The 22,540-nt window shown below is 36.3% G+C and overlaps 1 pseudogene; it reads left to right on the top strand.

Moving 5' to 3' along the window:
- The window catches only part of LOC110636819 (G-type lectin S-receptor-like serine/threonine-protein kinase At4g27290), a 62,714-nt pseudogene extending 44,089 nt beyond the window's left edge, over positions 1 to 18,625 (top strand).
- The last annotated feature ends 3,915 nt before the right edge of the window (positions 18,626 to 22,540 follow it).

The raw sequence follows: 22,540 nt of genomic DNA, 5'->3' as shown, positions 1-22,540 counted from the left end.
TGATCCATTCAACATGATTAATGCAAAGTTTGATGCACTTACAAATGTTTTGGCTAAGAAGATGGAAGATTTAAGTATGTTGGTTAGTTCATCATCATCATCTGGAAGTTCAAAACAAGTTGCTTATGCAGAAGGAACTACTAGCTGTGGAGTAGACTATGGAGAGCAAGCTGCATATGTTGGTAATTATGGAAACAAACAAATGGGGAATCCTTACTCTCAAACTTATAATCCAACTTGGAGGAATCATCCCAACTTTTCATGGGGAAATCAGCAAAATCAAGTTCTAAATCAGAATCTTCAGCCACAACAGCAACAAGGAATTCCATATCAGCAAAATAGGCAACCATTGCCTAATTTTCAACAGAGAAACATGAATCCTGCACCTCCACCAAAACAGCAAGAACAAAGTTCCACCACAGAAGCTTTATTACAACAGATTCTTGCTAACCAAACTAAACATGATGAAGAGATGAGAGAGATGAGAGCAAGCTTAAAACAAATGCAAACACACAATAGAATGTTGCAAAATCAGATTGCACAACAAGCATCTTCCTCAGGTACCAAGTCTTTTGGAAAACTTCCAAGTCAACCGGAAAACCCAAGAGAGCAGTGTCAAGCTATTACTTTAAGAAGTGGGAAGGTTGTAAATAATGAGAAGAGTAAAAAAAATGAGAAAAGTGAAAATAGTGAGAAGAGAGAAAATGAGAAAGAAACTGATGAGAGTGAAAAACAAGAAAATGAGAAAGAAAGTGCAGAAAAATGTAAAGAGAAAATTGAAGAGAAGTATATACCTCCAGAGCCCTACAAGCCACAACTTCCCTTTCCACAAAGATTTCAAAAAGCCAAGCGTGATAAGCAATTTGGAAAGTTCTTAGAGGTCTTGAAGAAGCTTTACATAAATGTGCCTTTTATTGATGCTCTTTCACAAATGCCCTCTTATGCAAAATTCTTAAAAGAAATTCTCTCAAACAAGAGAAAACTTGAAGACCATGAAACTGTAGCTTTGATTGAGGAATGCAGTGCTATCCTCCAAAGGAAACTTCCTCCAAAGCTCAAGGATCCAGGGAGTTTTTCAATTCCATGCCACATTGGGGAATCATGTTCTATAAAAGCTTTATGTGATTTAGGGGCTAGTGTTAGCCTCACGCCCCTCTCCATTTACGAGAAGCTTAATATGGGAGATCTTAAGCCAACCCACATTTCTCTTCAGTTAGCTAACAGATCAATTAAGTATCCTGAAGGGATTTTGGAGAATGTGCCTCTGAAGGTTGGGAAGTTCTATATACCTGTTGACTTTGTCATCTTGGACATGGAAGAGGATTCTAATATTCCAATTATCTTGGGAAGACCCTTTCTAGCTACAACAGGAGCATTTATTGATGTTAAGGGAGAAAAATTGACTCTTAGAGTTGGTGAAGATCAATTGGTTTTCAATATTAATAACACTATGAAGAAGCATCATTCTGAAGCTGATACTTGTTTGAGAATTGATATCATTGATGAGCTGGTTGAAGAACACCTCAGAAAGAGATATCCGGAAGATCCACTTGAAAACTGCTTGGTTCATGTAGGAAGCATAGACTATGACAACCCTCATGTGGCTGCATATGCTCAACATTTAGAGGGTAGTCCACCAATCATTTCTGCTCCAGTTTTTCAACTCACATAAAAAGAAAAAGTCGAATCTAAGCAACCATCATTCAAGGAAGAAGATGCACCTAAGGTAGAACTTAAGTAACTTCCTTCTCAGCTCAGGTATGAATTTCTTGGCACCAATAACACTTATCCAGTAATTGTAAATGCAAACTTGAGCACTTTAGAGGTTGATAAGTTGTTAAGAGTGTTGAGGCAATTTAGGAAAGTTTTAGGATATACCATAGATGACATTAAGGGAATAAGCCCACACTTTTGCATGCACAGAATTATTTTGGAAGAACATTGTAAGCCATCTATTGAACATCAGAGGAGGTTAAACCCAAATATGAAAGAAGTTGTTAAAAAGGAAATTTTGAAATTGCTTGATGCAGGGATCATATATCCTATCTCAGACAGTACTTGGGTGAGCCCAGTACATGTTGTCCCAAAAAAGGGTGGAATGACAGTGGTCAAAAATGAAAATAACGAATTAATTCCCACCAGAACAGTAACTAGTTGGCGAATGTATTAAATATTGCCACTAGAAAAGATCATTTTCCACTTCCCTTCATTGATCAAATGTTAGAAAGATTGGCTAGGCATTCTTATTTTTGCTATTTAGATGGGTATTCAGGATTTTTTTGAATCCCTATCCATCTAAATGATCAAGAGAAAACCACTTTTACTTGTCCATATGGAACCTTTGCTTATAGGAGGATTCCATTTGGGTTGTGTAATGCACTAGCCACTTTTCAAATGTGCATGATGGCAATCTTCTCAGATTTCATTGAAGATATAATGGAGGTTTTTATGGATGACTTTTCTATTTATGGATCTTCATTTGACATATGTTTGGCTAACCTTTCTAAAGTTTTCAGCGATATGCAGATATTGACCTTGTGTTAAACTGGGAAAAGTGTCATTTCATGGTTCAGGAAGGGATAGTGCTTGGACATTTGGTGTCTAACAGAGGAATAGAGGTTGATAAAGCCAAGGTTGAAGTGATAAAAAAGATGGCTCCTCCTACCAATGTCAAAGGAATTCGAAGTTTTCTAGGACATGCCGGGCTCTACAGACGCTTTATCAAGGATTTTTCTAAAATAGCCAAACCTTTGTCTAATTTGTTAAGTCATGAAATACCATTTGTATTTGACCAAGAGTGTTTGGATGCCTTTTGTAGGTTGAAGCAAGCTCTTATCACTGCACCAATCATGTAACCTCCCGATTGGAGCCTACCTTTTGAAATTATGTGTGATGCTAGCAACTATACAATTGGAACTTTTCTTGGTCAAAGAAAAGACAAAAGGGCTTATGCTATTAATTATGCTAGTAGAACATTGGGTGAGGCTCAAACAAATTATGCAACAACTAAAAAGGAATTCTTAGCAATTGTCTTTGCACTAGAAAAGTTTTGGAGATTAGAGATAAGAAGGGAGCTGAAAATGTAGTTGCAGATAATCTTAGTAGGTTAAAATTGGATGATGAAGAAATGGATGAAGTCCCTATTAATGAGTTTTTCTTGGATGAACAACTTTTCTCTCTTGTTGCTAAACTACCTTGGTATGCAGACTTGGTGAATTATCTATCTTGTGGAGTTTTACCTCTAGGAATGACATGGCAATAAAAGAAAAAGTTTTTGCATGAGGTAAAATTTTATAGATGGAATGATCCTTTACTCTTTAGGAGATGTTGTGATGGTTTAATAAGAAGATGTATTCCTGATGTGGAGACACAGAGTGTTATGCATCATTGCCATACTTCTGATTATGGAGGACATTTTGGAATCTCTAAAATAGCTAGTAAAATTCTGCAGGCTGGTTTCTTTTGGCCAAATCTTTTTAAGGATGTGAGAAAATTTGTGTTAGAATGTGATAAATGTCAAAGGAGTGGAAATTTGTCAAAAAAAGATCAAATGCCTCTAAATGATATTCTTGAAGTGGAATTATTCGATGTCTGGGGAATAGATTTTATGGGGCCATTTCCTCCTTCATATGGTAATATATACATTCTAGTTGGAGTTGACTATGTGTCAAAGTGGGTGGAAGCTATTGCAACTCCAACTAATGATGTTAAAGTGGTAGTAGAATTCTTGAAGAAATTTGTCTTGAGTAGATTTGGAGCTCCAAGGGCTGTAATTAGTGATGGGGGTTCACTTTTTTGTAATAAGCAATTTGAGAGCTTAATGAGGAAGTATGGTGTTGTGCACAAGATAGCTACCCCATATCATCCTCAAACTTCAGGACAAGTTGAAATTTCTAATAGAGAACTCAAATATATCTTGGAGAAAACAGTGAGAAATTCTCGAAAAGACTGGTCTGTCAAACTAGATGATGCTTTATGGGCATATAGGACTGCTTACAAAACCCCATATAGGAACTACTCCCTTTAGGTTGGTGTATGGTAAGTCTTGTCATTTACCTATGGAGCTAGAACATAGAGCATATTGGACCATTCAGACCTTGAACTTTGATCTCAAACAAGCTGGCGAGAAGAGGCTATTGCAACTTAATGAGCTTGAAGAATTGAGGATGGATGCCTATGAAAGTGCCCGTATTTATAAAGAAAGAACTAAAGTTTGGCATGATAAGCATCTTAGAAAAAAGGAATTTAAAGAAGGTGATTTAGTTTTGTTATTCAACTCGAGATTGAAATTGTTCCCTGGAAAGCTTAAATCAAGGTGGACTGGTCCATATAGAGTTTCTAAGGTTGTCCCTTATGGAGCAATTGAGATTTGGAGTGAAAAATCTGGGAATTTTAAGGTCAATGGGCATAGATTGAAACATTACATAACTTGAGACCCAATAAAGGGAGCAAACTATTATAAGCTCTCTGATCCCTCACCTCTTTTTAGTGAAATGCATGAAGAGTCCAGATAAGGACTATAAATTAGCACTCTTGGGAGGCATCCCAGGTTTTTTTTATTTTGCTTTTGTTAATTTACTTTTATTTACATTACTTTTGTTTTTATCTTAAATCTCCCCAAATTCAATTTTTGACATTGTTGAATCTTATCCCTTGTAGATGTATTTCAATGGATGAAGGTTGTTGAACTGCTGGGGAGTGACTCTTAATCTGATATTTTGTCCTTCAAATCTCCCAAGATTGGTTTATTTTCACTGAATAACCTGTGCAGGTCTGCTTCTTGTTTTATGCAGAGAAATGAAACTTTCAGCAAAGAGGGGTCTGCAGCACATGGGATTTGTTTCTTTGTTGAGGTTGGGTGTGTAACTTTTAAGTATTTGTGCTTATCATGTTAATATGATGGTAAGTGGGTCATTTTTGTAGTTTTGAGCTTATGTGGGTTGTGTGATTCAATGTGGACATGCTGCATTTTCTTGGCATAACTTGGAGAGTCCATTTTCTTTTATGGATAAATGCAACTTTGTGCAGATTTTTATTGAACTTTAATATGCTAAATGTTAATTTGCAGAGTTGGGGTTGAAATGGCATAATTCACAAATGCCTCTTATGCAGAACTCACTTCTACAAGCTTGTATGATGCAATTGTGATGGATTTTGTATATATTGATGTGTTTTTGGTGATAATTTCTCATGATTTATGCTTCATAGAATTATATTTCTTCATTCTAGTGTATTTTTCAAACTTGCAAATCATTTTCAATTGTAATCTCAATCTTGTTGAATTGTGCAAAAGTAACTGCATAGCTTATACAAACCTGCATAACCACAATTTTTGCCATTTTTCATCTCTGCTGCAATCTGCATAAGGATGTGCATAGCTTATGCAATTCTGCACAGCCACATTTTTGCCAAATTTCATATCTGCCGAAACTTGCATAAGGCAGTGCATAAGTTATGCACTTTCGCATAACCACATTTCCTGGAATTCCATTTTCTGCAGAAACTTGCATAAGGGAGTGCATAGCTTATGCACTTTTGCATGACCACATTTCCTGCATTTTCAAATCTGTCGAAATCTGCATAAGGGAGTGCATAGCTTATGCACTTTCGCATAACCACATTTCCTGGAATTTCATTTTATGCCGAAACTTGCATAAGGGAGTGCATAGCTTATGCGCTTTCGCATGACCACATTTCCTGCATTCTCAAATCTGCCGAAATCTGCATAAGGGAATGCATAAGTTATGCACTTTCGCATAACCACATTTCCTGGAATTCCATTTTTTGCGAAACTTGCATAAGGCTGCGCATAAGTCATGCACTTTTGCATAACTGACTTTTCGCACTTCCATTTTCAGCCGAAACCTGCATGACCAAGTGCATAAGTTATACACTTTTGCATAACCAATTTTTCATACTCTTTATTTTCTGCCGAAACCTGCATAAGAGTGTGCATAACTTATGCACACTCATTCTCCCCTTATGCAGTTTTACACATGTCCTGTACAAATCAAAAAAATTTTTTGGCACCCACTTTCCCACCTCCACTTCCCGTCGTTCCTGTTCACACTTCCCCCATGTCCATTTTTCTCGGCATCACTCTTCCTTCCCACACCTCTTTTCACCGCCCGATACCCTAACTTCCCTTTACCTCTTTCACTTTCTTCTTGCCTCCTCCATTCTCACCATCAACAACCACCATGGAATCGCCTCCCCATTCCCCTCAAGGCTCTCCTCTCCAAGTCACGCCCTTGGCAATGTGATCCCCCAATCCCGATTCTCCTCCACAATAAACCCCTCCACCACCTCCCACATCCACCTATAAGAGGAAAATTCGATCGAAATCCACCCGACCCATAGCTTCTGCACCACCTCTCACAAAACGCAAAGACCCACCTACCACTCCACTTTCAGAGCCTCCACCTAAAAACCCCAAAACTTCAGCCTCCACACGATAGGGGGTTGGCGTTTCCACCTCTACCCCACAAACCAAATCACCCTCTTCTAGCAAAAAGCAAACTTTAGCAGTAACACAGGTATCCAAACTACCTTGGCCCCTTCCTGATGCAACTCACAAGGCAACCTTTAAAAGACTAAAAGACAGGAAAGTGCAACCCACTAGGTACATTTCTGCAGATGCCCTCCAATTAGTTGGTTTATTTGATAATGTTGTTGCCTACCTTGATGGTTTGGGTTGGATGGAATTTGTGCATAAACAAGAACTAGTTTATCCAGCTCTAGTTTTGGAATTTATTTCCTCATTTTCTGCTACTCTGAAATTGCATGAGATAGATTACAAGCCAACTATGAAGTTTAGGTGTTTGGGGCAAAATAGAGAGCTATCATTAGACCAATTTCATAGTATTTTTGGGTTTGCAATTGATGGACTATTTAGGGTGCCATATACAGGCATAGAGGTAGCAAATAAAGGTGTTTGGAATGCTGTTCAGTTTTGGAGGAGTATCACAAACCAACCTCAGAGTTTTTATGCTGGCAGATCCAAGACCTCTCAAATACTAGACCCTGCACTTAGATTTATCCATAGGCTTATTGCTAGCACTATCTTGGGCAGAGGGACTAGTTCTGGTGCTGTTGGAAAATCTGAATTGTTCATGCTATGGTGTGCTTTTCACAAAGTCAAAGTATCTCCTAGTTACTTCTTTTGTGAGCATGTGTTACATATTGCTACCAAATCTATAGGTGATATAGTCATGGGTGGGCTCATAACTGTTATAGCTAAGCATTTTGGTTTTAATCCGGAAGAGCATCCTCTACCAGCACTTTCAGACACTCTATATTTTGATGCTACTCACCTATACAAAACTGGATTCAGTTTGCCACCTTCTGACACTGCACAACCAGCAGCAGATACAAGACCCACTGCACAACCAGAGGAACAATCTATACCACCAGTCCAACAGCATCCTATTGAACCTGCACCATCCACTCAGTCTGCACAGGATATCCCAGCAGATTCTGCACAGCCAACACCTTCTGCAACTGGACCCTCTTCATCTACAGCACCTCCTCCCTTCAACACTAAAGCCTTATTCACCTATTTTGAGAGGCTTAGTGATGATGTATACTTTGTGGATAGGAAGCTTGAAACTGGTCTTTATACTCTCAAGGATCGTCATGATCAACTCTTTGATTTTGTTATGGAAACCAGAGATAAGCAGAAAGAGTTAAAAGAGATGATGAAGCAGCTCATGGTTTTTCTGGGAATGCCACCTCCACCTCCATCACCTCCTCCAGAACCACCCCTTCGGCAGCAGCCAGCTCCATCCAGTCCTTTAGCAGCATCTTTGGACAAGGGAAAAACCATAGAATTAGACTAGTTTTTATTTTGCTTTTGTTCAAACTTCTAGGAGTTTTTCTTTTTGGATGTGTTGAAACAATTTTAGTTTGCCTTGAATTCTGTTTTCTTGAAGTTCTATTGGATGGCTATTCCATTAGTTTTTCATTGATTCTCATTGCCTTCACTGCCCTTTTGTGCATACTTGTCCATACACTGTATATATTTACATGCCTCTACTGGTGTTTGCACATTTGTCCTTGCTATATCATTATGCAGTAGCTTTTGAATATACTGACAGGCTGTGAAACTCCTTATGCAAATATTCTGCATAGCCTGTGCAGTCCCTTATGCAACTCATGCAGAACTGCACAGCTTATGCACCCTCTTTATGCAAATCGTTTCAGATAAAGATTTTATTCTCGCATAACTCATGCGACTTCTTATGCATCACCATCATCTTTTGAATTCACATCTGCTTTGTACCAGGTAATTCTTTCTTTTTGCTCTTAAATTTAACTATTCCTGGTTATTCCTCTTTGCTTTGAGTTTTTATAATGCACTGCTTGAGACATTGAGGACAATGTCTAATTTTGAGTTTGGGGGTGCGCATTTTGATTTTTGCTACATTTTTCACATATTGAGTATAGAAACATCTCATCCCATTCCATTTACATATATTGTAAATATTTTACATATACATCCATACATACATATACATAACACATTTACACACACATTATACGTCACTTAGAAATTATACACACTGCATACAAATAAACTTCCTCCATTTAGTTGATGCATTGCTCATTTTTAGGAATCATGCATTAAAATCTTTTGCTAAATCCCTTGAGTATTGAAAAGTTGCCTATGAGAGTGATTTGACTTACTTTTAGTTGGGTTTGTGGATTGAAAGTTTCCTAAGAGGTGCAAGGTTTTGAAATGTTTATCCCTTGCCTATATCTTCTTAGCCAAAAAGCCACCCAACCAGTCCTTTAGAGATTGGAGTGTTTAGAGGGAGTTATTGGATAAAAGGTAGTCAAATGATGTCTCACCAATCCTAGAACAAATTTTCTAAACCTTTCACGGTGAAATACCAGCTTGTACTTGAAAAGAGAGATGATTAGGCATTCTTTGATTTAAACATTCTCATTTTAAACCTTTGGCCTTTTTCCTAATTAAAATTAACCCTTGCAAACCCCTTTTAGCCTTTTTATTCCTAATTTTTCTTGAAACCCTTATTGCTACATAGCCAATGAACCAAACTCTCCAACCCTTTTCATGAGAATAATTATTTATAACATTAGGTACATATTCAAAAAAAAAAAAAATACAATAAAAGGGAGAAGAAATGCTTGTCATCTTATAAAAGTGCTAGTATATGTGCTTTTCACTATTGTCATTCAAATTGAAAGAAATCCACCCAAAGTAATTAAAGGAAATGAGTTTGGGGGTGGCATTTTTAGGGACAATCATCAAGAGAAAATGCAAGATACAAGTTTAAAGTGTCAAAGTGTCCTTCCATTTTTATATGTTTTGTAAAATATGCTAGCACTTGACAATTCTCATTGTGTATTTCTCTCCTCCATATATATATAAAAAAAAGAGAAAAAAAAATAAAATAAGAAGTGTACCTTATGTTTTCAAGATTGAAAATATTCTCATGCTTTGAATCCTTTTTACCCCTTTTTCTTCTTAGCCTCATTTTGAACCCCATGGCCCCATTACATCCCTAAAAAGACCTTTGATCTCTTGATAGTACTTGCTACATTAGTGGAGATAGGAGTAGTAAATTTGCCTATGGGATTGGAAAACTATCCATTCATTCATTTAATTCCATCATTCTATATAGAGACACTTTGACTATTGATTGTCCTAGAATTTCTTTTGAGCATGACTCTCTCTTTTGATTGGTTAGTTTGGGAATTTTGAATGATAATTGACTTGATGGCTAAGCGGTGAAAGCTTGGATAAGCATTAGATTCTTTGCATTTTGAAGGATGGGTATATGGATTGTTGGTATGGTTAAAGGTGTGTTAAGTTACTTTAATAGGTGATTTTCATAGCTCTTTGGATAAGGCACCCCTAAAAATTGCATTACATTTTAAAGTTTGCTTGAGGACAAGCAAAAGCTTGAGTTTGGGGGTATTTGATACATACATTTTGCATAGTCATTTAGGTTTAATTTCATAGCCATTTTATTTGATTATTAGTCACTTTTAGCTAATTTCATTAGTTATTTAGATAGTTTTTCATAATTGTCAATTTTGGATTAATTTGTAATTTTTACTTTGTTTTGTAGGAAAAATGGTGCTTTTGAGGGACTAAAAAGAAATTTTACTTTGAGGAGTGATTTCTATAGCCAAATATGTCAAAAACAAGTTTCAAAGTTGAAGTCTGCATTGGCCAAATTGCGAATAACTTGCCGCATAAGTTATGCAGTTCTGCATAAGGAGAAGAAACAATGTCCTAAGCACCTGCCGAAATCTGCATAAGTTGCCGCATAACTTATGTAGATTCGTGCCTCCCTTATGCAACCTCACAGAATTGTGCATAACTTATGCAGTCTTGCACCTTGCTCATGCAGTTTCACACAGAGAGCCAGAAACCAGCCGAAAACTGCATAAGGGATTGCATAACTTGTGCAGTCCACTTATGCAGTCCCACAAAGACTTCATAATGAGCTGGCAGAAGTTTCCCTCAGAAAAAGACACCTCAAACACACCATTTTAGGGCTCCTTGTCAGAAAAAAGTTATAAATAGACCCTTATCCCATTTTAGAAAAGGGGAGGAAAAAGGAGAAGAAGGAGGGCAGCAGCTGAAGAATCAAAAACGTCACCCACACCATTTCCAACCAGATTTGGAGATTTCTTTCTTTTCTTGCATATTTCTTACCTTTCTTGTATTGGGTTTCTTAGTTCTTAGCTTAGATTAAAGTTTTATTTCCTTATTAACTCAGAATATCTTGTAAATATTATGGATAGTGAGTAGTTTTCATTAGATTCTGGAGTTTGGATATAATATTTGAGATATTTTGTGGATTTTGATTGGGTAATCCATATTTTATGGTCTTAATGAGTTTTATTTATTTCTTGTGTACTCAATGACATGCTTAGTGTAGGATCCCATTAAGTGATGTTCTTAATCCATGGTTGAGGCACCGAAAGGAGAAAGCCTTGTGATAGATAATCAAGAAATTGGACTTAATTAACTTAGATCTAGAAATAGACTAAGGATTAAGAGGATTTACAGATTAATTAAGGAACTTAATGGGTCTTGATTAACTTTAACTCCACGAAAGTAGGATTAGATTGATTAAGGCACTCTTTGTCCCACTCGAAAGGGTATTCAAAGGATTTAAGAATTAATCTCCTTAAAACTCGTAAGTTCCACAAGATTGGATAACCAATTTAAAAATCCCAAAATAGCTTGAATATGAACTCCCGAACTCCGGAATCGCCTTTTTATCATTGTTAATTTCCATTTGAATTTAATTGCTTGCCATTTTAAATCTTGCCATATTTCAATTTGCTTGTTTTAATTTGATGCAAATTTAGTTTAATCATTACATTGTTGAATAGATCATTAATTTTACACATATAGAATTCATACTTCAATATCCATCAATTTATTGTTTTAATTTCAAAAATAATTCAAATTAGTCAGAATTTTTATATAAAAAATTCAATCATTAACACAACTCCTCGTGGGAATGATATCTTTTCTATACTACTTGTACGACCCGTGCACTTGCGGTTAGGCCACATCACATAGCCATTTCATCATCATCATCACTTGAAGCACTTGAGTTGTCGCTTGAGTCAACTTTGAATGCAACTCCTTTCTTCTTATTTTCATCCTTGTTTGACTTGAGAGTAATGCTTTTCTTCTTCTTTTGCTCATTTTCAACTTCATCTTTCTTATATATCATCTCATGTGCAATGAGAGATGCAATGAGTTTATCATAAGTGAATGTTTTAAAATCCTTGGTATCTTGGATAACTGTAGTCTTTGCTTCCCAAGATTTTGGAAGTGATCTAAGAATTTTCTTCACAAGTTCAGCTTCCTCAAATCTTTTACCAAGTGCTTTGAGAAGATTTATAAGATCGGTAAACCTTATACTCATATCAGTAATTGATTCTCCTGGCTTCATTTCGAAAAGCTCATAATCTCGGATAAGGAGGTTTGCTTTGGACTCTTTGACGACATCAGTTCCTTCATAAGTGACCTCAAGCTTATCCCAAATTTCCTTAGCAGATTGACATCCTGAAACACGATTGTATTCATTAAGGTCAAGTGAGCAATGCAAAATATTAATAGCTTTAACATTTATAGAAATTTTCTTCCAATCATTGTCATTATATTCATCTTCATGTTTTGGTACTTTTGTAGTTCCTTGACCATTCTTTTGAGGAATATGTGGACCATTTTTAATAATTCTCCATGCATCAATATCTACAGATTGTATGAAATTTCTCATTCTTACTTTCCAAAATGAATAATTAGTGCCATTGAAGAGTGGTGGTCTAGTAATTGAGTAGCCTTTCGCTAGTGGTGCGGGTATACCGGCAGTGTTACTAGATGAACCATCCATTATGGATTACTCCAAGGTTGTAACACCCTAAGCAAGAGAGACAAGCTCTGATACTAATTTGTTGTCCCAAAATAGTCCAAGAGGGGGGTGAATTGGACATTACAATTTTTCGACCCTTGCTTGTAGCCTAATGAAAAATTGTGGCTTTATTCAACTAGGCGCTCCTTTATATATAATGACAGTGATATGTATTTCAATAATGTGTCCCTAAATTGCAATTCAAGCTTCAATAAATATTTATACCGATTTTTAACATAACATGCATCACAAAATATTCAAATAAATTCTCAACCTACTCAATATATCCTCAAGTATATCAACTCAATCTATTTAATTAACACTCAATATCATGCATAGAAATTAAATTACATAAAAGTAAAGAGATTAAGGTTAGAGAGATCAAGCACAATGATTTTTATAGTGGTTCGGCTTAACTAGCCTACATTCACTCTCTCAAAGAGCCCTTTTTGAGTCTTCTCTCCACTATTTGCTCTTTTAAAGGCAAGAGACCAAAAGACATTTACAACTTTTTCAACACCAAGCTTTTACCAAGGTAGCTTGAACCCTTGACAAGTGCTATCTCAAACACTCACACTCTCAAGCTTCAATAAGTGCTTGTACAACCTCTCTTAAATGCAATTTAATGTTTTAACACTCACTCTCACTCAATACAAATCAAACTATAAAGAAGAGATGAGTTGATTTGCCAATGGTAGCTCAAAGACTTTAAAGCTCGTGAATGAAAGCAATAAATGAAAAATCAAGATTAGAGTGCAAATGTAGGCTTTCATCAAGTGTAAAATGAAGTAAAGAAGTTGTATTTATAGTCCCAAATCATTTTAAACCATTTGAAACCTTTTTGGAACACTATACACTTTGCTCTAGGAAAAATAGCCATTATTTTGTCTTTTTGTGCGAAGTTGAGCAACTCTGTTCATTTAGCAAACTAATGGAATTTTGGCAACAGTAGTAAACTAATTAGTAAACTAATATTTTAGCAAACAGGTTAGCAAACTAATTTACCAAATACCTGTTTTAAATTGTAATCTTAAAAAAATGATTTAGACCTTAAGAAAAATATATATTCCAATAGTAATATCCAAGGTCATGATGAGAGGAAATTTTAAAAGAAAATTTTAATTTTGAGCTCTATTTGACTAAACTTTTATCTATTCTTTTTACACAAGTCCTAAGACTCAATTTCTAACTCTATGACTCTCATACCTTTAGTTTGAGTTTTGTCTTACATACTCTTGTTCTTTCTCATCTTGGATTTGTCTTGAGATACCTTTGAGTATTCTTCCTCCTTAGATGCAACTTCAAAGATTTTTTATGAATAAGAGAAAGAATCTACACATCACTTTAAAGTTGGGTTAGATAGATTTTGTTTGAGTTTTGTTATCATCAAAATCAATGCTCATTTTGAGCTACACGGGGTCAACAACTTTTTTAGTGATTCTTGAGCCTAAAATTAATAGAATTTCGAGTAGAATATGAATATAATTTTTACAAAGTTTTTACAGATTCAGAAAATAACGAAAAATAATAAAAATACGAGAGACAGAAACTAAACATGTGTAGAGTTGTGTATCCCCTCAAATTAAACATAATTACATGATCTATATGAACATATAAAATAAATTAAAAACAAGAAACATAGAATTAAACATTACATGGCATAGATCTTGAAAAGAAAATAAAAGAACTAACCTTGAAGAAATATAGCTAGAAAGAAAGAAAAACTAAAAGAATTTTGGCTATTCCTCTCTTTAATTTTTTTTTCCTTTTTTTTTTTTGTCTTCTCCTCCCCCTCCTCTTCTTTTTATTTTTTATCAGTGGGGTATTTATAGGGTTTTAGGAGAGAGGTGTGATAGGGTTTGGAGTCCTAGGGTGATAAAGTTCAGATAACTTAAACAACTAAGATTACAGAATTTGGGTGAGACAGAGATATGAATGAGGTATTTTAATCAATAGGAAGAGAAGGGAAGGGGAAGGCACCAATAGAAAGTAAGGAAGAGGCGTGTTAGGGTTTGGAGTCCTAGGTTGATAAGGTTTAGATAACTTAAATAACTAGGATTGAGGAAATTGGGTGAGACTGGGATATAGGTGAGGTATTCTAACCAATAGGAAGAGAGGGAAAATGGTGGCACCAATAGGGGGTGAGAAAGAGAGTGGGGCCAATGGGGGAGAGAGAGTTTGTATGGGAGAGGGATAAAGAAAAATATATTTTTTTATTTTAATTTTTTAAAAAATAAATTAAATGGGTCATATTTAAAATTCCTAACTAGGCTTTCTTAGGCCCATGGAGTCCAATTAAACTTAATTAGGTCTATTTAAGAATTACCCATATTAAATTTAAACAAAACAAAGATTTTATTTAAATTAAATTAATTTCTCAAAAAACATTTTTTTTTTCAAGATCATGCCACGGAATTAATAATTCAGCTCCATGCCTCCAATTATATCTTACAGTCATATAATTTTTCATCATCAGGTTTCCCACAGCCTTAATGCACATACTCATCACAAAATAAGGGTCTACATTTCTCTTTATGTGGATGACCTTTTGATTACAGGGAGCAGTTCAAAGCTTATTAATGAGTTCAAGCTAGATATGAAGCAGGCTTTTGAAATGACTGATCTTGGTCTAATGACGTATTTCCTTGGAATGCAGATTAAACAAGAAAAAGAAGAGGTTTTCATTTCCCAGAAGAAATACGCAAAGGAGATTCTCAAGAAATTCCGAAGGGAAGAGTGCAAAGAGATGAATACTCCTATGAACCAAAAGGAGAAACTAGGCAAAGATGATGGAGCTGAAAAAGTAGAGGAAACGTGTTTCAGAAGTTTCATTGGGTGCTTGATGTATCTTACAGCAATAAGGCCTGATATATTGTATGCTGTCAGTGTTTTGTCAAGGTTCATGCATTGTCCCAGTGAAGTGCATTTAAAGACAGCAAAAAGAGTTCTCAGGTACATCAAAGGAACCACTAACTATGGAGTCAAGTTTCAGAAAAGTCAAAACATAAAGTTGTCTGGATATTCTGATAGCAATTGGGGTGGTTCCTTGGATGACATGAAGAGTACTACAGGGTACTGTTTTAGTCTTGGCTCTGGAATTTTCTCATGGTGTTCAAAAAAATAGGATATTGTCACTCAATCTACTGCAGAAGCAGAGTTTGTGGCAGCTACAGCAGCAGTAAATCAAGTATTGTGGCTGAGGAAAATCTTGGTTGATTTGTATATGGAACAGACTAAAGGTACTGAAGTATTTGTGGATAACCAAGCTGCAATAGCTATTTCTCACAATCCCGTGTTTCATGGGAAAACAAAGCACTTCAATGTCAAGTTTTTCTTCTTGAGAGAGGTGCAAAAAGATGGAGATATAACTCTTGTCTACTACAAGACGGAAGAGCAGCTGGCTGATATATTTACAAAGCCTTTAGCAGTCAGCAAATTTGAGCTTCTCAGGCAAAAACTTGGAATTTGCAGTCCCTAAAGTAAGGAGGAGTGTTAGAATAATGCTTTTGGACTGCACGTAACCTTGTTTTACTAATTCAAAATTTGAATATTTCCTTGTCAATAATTAGTTCATATTATTTAGGAAACTGTTAGTCTTACTTGAGATTTTGTGGATCACGTAATCAGCTGCTAGGACTTAGAATTTTTATTGAATTTCTGTTATTCCAAGTTCTATTTATGTAAGCTTGATGAATCAAATAAAATATATCTTCTGCTGCTTTATTTCTTTGCTGCTATCTTCTATTATTCTCTTCCATATATACCAACAGGACCTGTTTTTAAGGTAACAGTCTGAAGTAGCAAAAGTTTTTTATGGCTTCACCGATTGATTGTGCAACTCTTTTCCATTATTGTATTTCTCCAGTATGGTTTTGTCACAAATTATTCAGCCAACAGTACTTAGCCTTATTGTGGATAAAATGCGATAGTTTAGCAATTGTTCCAATTTTAGAGACTATAAACTGGTAAGCAGATACGACTTATTAAATTGTTCTAAACTTTCATAATCAAAATTAGACTTATTAAAAGATGAGATTACTTACAGGGAACGTTGAAAGATGGACAAGAAATAGCTGTGAAGAGGCTCTTAAAGAATTCAACCCAAGGACTCAATGAGTTCAAGAATGAAGTAATGCACATTGCCAAACTTCAGCACCGGAATCTGGTGAAGCTTCTAGGATGCTGCATTGAATCAGAAGAGAAGATATTAATCTATGAGTTCATACCCAACAAAAGCTTGGATTTCTTTATTTTTGGTTTGAATCTTCCCAAGACCCTACATATTCAATTATTTTATTATTGTCCCAAACATGGATAGAGCATTTCTTTTCACTATTGTTTTGCCTCCTTTGAGGGACCAATGTTTGAATAAAGGCCTGAGGCATGTTTTAGAGGCAAGATCAGTTGGCAATACATGCATCAAGAGAAGGGAAAAGTTATAGTACCTAATTTGTCTTGGTTTATATTTTCCTTTGAAGCCAATTTGAAAATGTCTTGAAGAGCTTCAGGGTTTCTCTACTTTAGTGGAATAATAAAGCATACCTATCTGTTTTCACTGGAAATTCATCGAATTGTTAATCATGCGTAGCATTTTCTTTTCTCCTTTTCTTATCTTATGCACTTACAAATATAATAAGAAGGGTTAAAATATTGGACAGATCAAAGGCGGAGTATACTACTAGATTGGCCTAAGCGGCACCACATTATCAATGGGATTGCTCGTGGACTCCTTTATCTTCACCAAGATTCAAGGCTAAGAATAATTCATAGAGACCTAAAAGCTGAGAACATTTTATTGGATCGGGAAATGAGTCCAAAAATTTCAGACTTTGGCCTCACTAGAAGTTGTGGATGAAATTAAACCGAAGCCAATACAAATAAGGTAGTGGGAACATAGTGAGTGCCTTCTAAAATTGTATCCCATGTACGTTTATTTGTATTGTGTCTTAATTCCTATACCTCTATTTAATGTTTAGGAATTTTTTGCTGTGGTTACATGTCGCCGGAGTATGCAATGGATGGCCTTTACTCTGTAAAGTCCGATGTTTTTAGCTTTGGTATTCTAGTGCTAGAGATAGTGAGCGGGAAAAGGAATAGACGATTTAGTCATACAGATCATCTTCTTAACCTTCTTGGACATGTAAGCATCACATCAATAATTTCTTATCTCTACATGGTGAATCTGCTATGACAACTAGTCAATTTTTTAGGCATGGACACTACAAAAGGAAGGGAGGTCTATAGAAATGATCGATGCTTCGGTGAGAAATTCGTGTAATCTATCTGAAGTTATACGGTCAGTGCATGTGGGTCTACTTTGTGTGCAACAAAATCTAGCAGAAAGGCCTAGCATGTCAACAGTTGTTTTTATGTTGGGCAGTGAAGGTGCATTACCTAAGCCTAAGGAACCAGGATTCTTCACAGAAAGGGATCTCATAGAACTGAATTCCTCTTCAAGCTATTACAACTCCAGTTCAGCTAATGATCTCACTATTACACAACTAAGGGCACGATAAATAATGCATCACTAGAATTGAGCCTGCGTGTTTTGTGGAAGATGGGCAATCATTTAAAGGAAGGTGATGTTGTGGGACTTGTTACTTTCATTCTCTTAACAAAATTCAAAGCAGGCTCATCCAAATAGAGTGCTAATGCAAGTCTTATGAAGGCAACTGGTTTGTCATCTAGCCATATTTCCTACACCAAATAAGAGAATATTTGAGTTTTCTGTAGATCCTAAATTACAAAGCAACTGTTAGTAAAAATTGAACGATGCAACTATCAATTGTTGTAGTGAATAGAAAAACAAAATCTTAAGTTTGGGGCATACTATCATTTCCCCATCCGAGTTTAGTGAGCTTATGCTGTGGTAGTTATTTTTGTTCAACTTTCTTGATAAATATAGTAGAGTGTAGAATATAGTCTTTGAGGAATAATCTCACCTCCACTTTTTGGGTAGAGTGTTTAAAACATATAAAATCAAAGACTTCACACCTACATAATATAGGCTCTTGTATCTGTTGGGTATCTTTATGCCCTGATGCCAAACTGTTGAAAAATTGGGAGCAAGAGAAATAAAAAGCCCAAAACCAAAATGGACTTGAGTGAAGAAAACTTTTCATTAGCAAGTACTAAACAGTGATTTTACAAACCAAAGGAACACTCACTGCATATACACTTAATTTCTCTCGCTTACACCAGCACTCTAACATACACAAGACTTTCCCTCACCCACTCACTTGTGCACATAGCTCACGCTCACTTGGATACACATGCACACACACACACATAAGTGTTTTCACATTCTTCACTCTCGCACTTGTACGCAGCATGAAGACACAAAGCACATATTTATAGTTGATGTAGGATGGTAATGAGAAGCTCCAGATGCTTCTCTACAGTCGGCTAAGCTGGAGTCGGTGATGAAGCATTCTCCAAGCTTTTTTAAAGTCGGTCATGAAGCTTTAACAAAGATTCTTGTATGGCGGTGAGAAGCTTCTCCAAGCTACTGAATTTTTCTATACCTTGTCTTCTAGAAATGGTGAGGCAGTGTTGATATCTTCAATACTCCCCCTCAACACTGACTCTCTATAACTCCACTTTCATTCTCTTGCTTTTGAATTCCACGTTTATCTTGATCATAGTAGCCTTCAATATTGATGTAGTTAGCCATTATATATTGCAATATATCTTCAGGTTCTTTTTTTTGGCCATTATTGCGAAGTATCTTCTTAGTTCTTTCATGCATCATGTTAGCATAATTACAGCAATCAGCATGATTATAGGAGATTTGTGTAACATAATTACAGCAATCAGCATGATTATAGGAGATTTGTGTAGCATAATTATAGCAATTATTATTCTTGTCCAAATTAGTTCATATTCTCATGTATAAATAGATGTAATATCTCTGTAAATGAGACACAGACAAATACACAATCCTTTTCTTCATTACTTGTATTCTTTCTTCTAACATGGTATCAGAGCCATAAAACTTTTATTTCTAGTTTTTTGGGGTCTCTCTCGCTCTCTCTACAACCTGCTCGGTTCATTCTTTCATACCTATTATTATACCATTTTTTTTTCTCCTCATCTTGTTATCAATGGAGAAATCTGATATTTCAAAACCTATTGCAACAGTTCTGACTGGTTCCAACTATAATCTTTGGGTTCAAGGAATGAAAAGTTTTTTGATAGGTCGCAAGCTTTGGCGTATTGTTACCGGAGATATCACTACGCCGACAAGAGAGAACGATGAAACTGATGCAAAATTTGCTGACCGTCTTGAGGATTGGGATAGTAAAAATCATCAGATCATCACCTGGTTTCGCAATACCTCTGTCTCGTCCATCCACATCCAGTTTGCTAATTATGACTCTGCAAAAGAAATCAGGATTTTTGGCTAATCGATATCGCACCACCGGACTTGCCCACTATTATCGATTGTGGACTACTCTTCATAATCAAACAAGAAGCGAGTCAATCATGAATGATTTTCTTGCCCAGGTCCAACCTATTTGGAATCAAATATCTCAGGCCAAAATCAGTGAAGATCATCTTCATCTCATTCAAGTTCTAATGGCTCTTCGATCAGAATATGAGGCCGTTCGAGCGTCCCTGCTACATCGAAATCCACTCCCATCATTGGAAACTGCTATTCAAGAGATTATTTTTGAAGAGACTCGTCTCAGTTTGGATAAAACTCCTCAATTTGAAGCTGCTCTTGCAACTACTCGATCCTCACATCAGAAATCTGGCAATCAACTCTGTAAGAATTGTAATCAAATTGGTCATGCTTTTGCATATTGTCCTACCATAAAATGCAGATATTGTCATGGTTACGGTCATATTCTTGAACATTGTCCCACACGCCCTCCAAGATCAAAAGGAGGGCATTCTAAATTCAAGAATGTCTCAAAGCCTGGATCTTCCTCTGTCACACCTGTCTTTGCTCATCGAGGGCTCTACTGCCATCACCATGATTGATCTTGAGGCACTATTCAAACATGTTATCTCTTCTAATTCTCCTGCCATGTCTGCCACTCCGGGTAATTCTTATTGGCTTTTTGACTCTGCATGTTGTAATCATATGACCACTAATCTTAAATTCTTGTCTTCTGCAAAACCTGTATCTTCCTTACCACCAATCCATACTGCAAATGGTACTAAAATGAACATCACACATCGGTCATGTGTCTACCTCAAATCTTCATCTCCGACACCTATTATATCCCTAATTTGGCACTCAATCTTATTTCATTTGGTCGCCAGTGAAAAAGGACTAAATGTTATTTTTCTCACCATGGTGTCCAGTGCAGGATCCACAAACGGGACAGATTCTTGGGAGGGTCGCAGAGTGGGTCGATTATTTGAGCTTACATCTTTACATCTTTCTCGTAGATTTGTGTCTCAGCTACAATCCCTAATTCCTCCATTCACCAATGGCATCTTCGTCTTGGTCATGCTTCTACCAAGAAAATTCAACCTTTAATTTCTCGTGGATTATTAGGATCTACTAAGTTTGAGTCATTTAATTGTTTAAATTGTCACTTGCAAAACAACCTGCATTATCTTTTCCCATAATAATACTACTTGCACACTCCTTTTGGTTTCATACATTCAGACATTTGGGGACCTTCTCCTATTTCTTCAATAAATGGTTTTCGTTATTTTGTAATATTTATTGATGATTATTCTCGGTTTACTTGGATATATTTTTTGAAACATCGATCTGAGTTATCACAAATTTACATCACATTTGCAAAAATGATTAAAACTCAGTTCTCTTGTGACATTAAAATTCTCCGAACAGACAATGCCATGGAATATCGATTCTTCTTTGCTTGATTTCTTAGTCAACAAGGCACCGTTGTTCAACGTTCTTGTCCTCACACCTCTCAACAGAATGGGCGAGCCGACGCAAGCATCGCCATATTCTTGATTCTCAGACGTACTCTTCTTCTTTACGCCTCATGTACATAAAAATTTTGGGGAGAAGCAGCTTTTCATGCTGTTTATGTTATTAATCGTCTTCCTACCTTGGTTCTTCATAATTTATCTCCTTTTGAAAAGTTGTTTGGACAACCTCCTGACTATTCCATCCTTAAACCTTTTGGATGTGTTTCTTTTGTTCTTTTACAACCTCATGAACATACCAAATTAGAACCCCGTGCTCGTCTATGTTGTTTTCTTGGTTATGGCATTGAACACAAAGGGTATCGTTGTTGGGATCCTGTTTCTAATAAGTTACGCATCTCTCGTCATGTTACCTTTTGGGAAAATACTATGTTCTCTTCTCTTTCCAAATTTCATCACTCTGTCATCGACTCTCTATTTTTCACTCCTCCAAAGAGTCGTTTCCAAGTCTGATCCAGTGATTGTGATGTGCTCAATATTAGCCCAACTACACCGCCTGTTGAATCAAGACCAGTTGTTGATCCAGTACCTGCGCCTGCATCTCCTCCTAGCACTACTCTTCGTCGTTCTACCCGTGTAAGAGAAACTCCTCATTATCTTTCTGATTTTCATTGTTACTCTACTATTGCAACCCTTCATGAGCCTCATTCTTATCGTGAGGCAAGTACTGACCCTCTTTGGCAGCAAGCTATGACTGATGAACTTCAGGCTTTAGAGAAAACTCATACTTGGGATTTAGTTGATCTTCCACCAAACAAGACTCCTATTGGTTGCAAATGGATTTACAAAATCAAGACCCGTTCTGATGGAACTATTGAACGCTACAAAGCTCGCTTAGTAGCCAAAGGGTACACTCAAGAGTATGGTATCGACTATGAGGAAACTTTTGCTCCAGTGGCCCGATTAACATCTATTCGCAGTCTCTTAGCTATTGCTGCAGTTCGTAAATGGAAACTTTTCCAGATGGATGTTAAAAATGCTTTTCTTCATGGTGATTTAACAGAAGAGGTTTATATGCATCCTCCTCCTGGTTATCATTCTCCTCATAAGGTTTGCAAACTTCGGCGAGCCTTATATGGATTAAAACAAGCTCCCAGGGCCTGGTTTGCCAAATTTAGTTCCACTCTTGCTCAACTTGGTTTTCTCTCTAGTCCACATGATTCTGCATTATTCACTCGTCGAACTGACAGTGGTATTGTTCTTCTGCTGCTTTATGT

This window comes from Hevea brasiliensis, chromosome 4 (genome assembly GCF_030052815.1).
Source record: "Hevea brasiliensis isolate MT/VB/25A 57/8 chromosome 4, ASM3005281v1, whole genome shotgun sequence".
Lineage (NCBI taxonomy): Eukaryota > Viridiplantae > Streptophyta > Magnoliopsida > Malpighiales > Euphorbiaceae > Hevea > Hevea brasiliensis.
The sequence above is the reverse complement of the archived record's forward strand: the minus strand, read 5'-3'. Positions and strand labels throughout refer to the sequence as shown.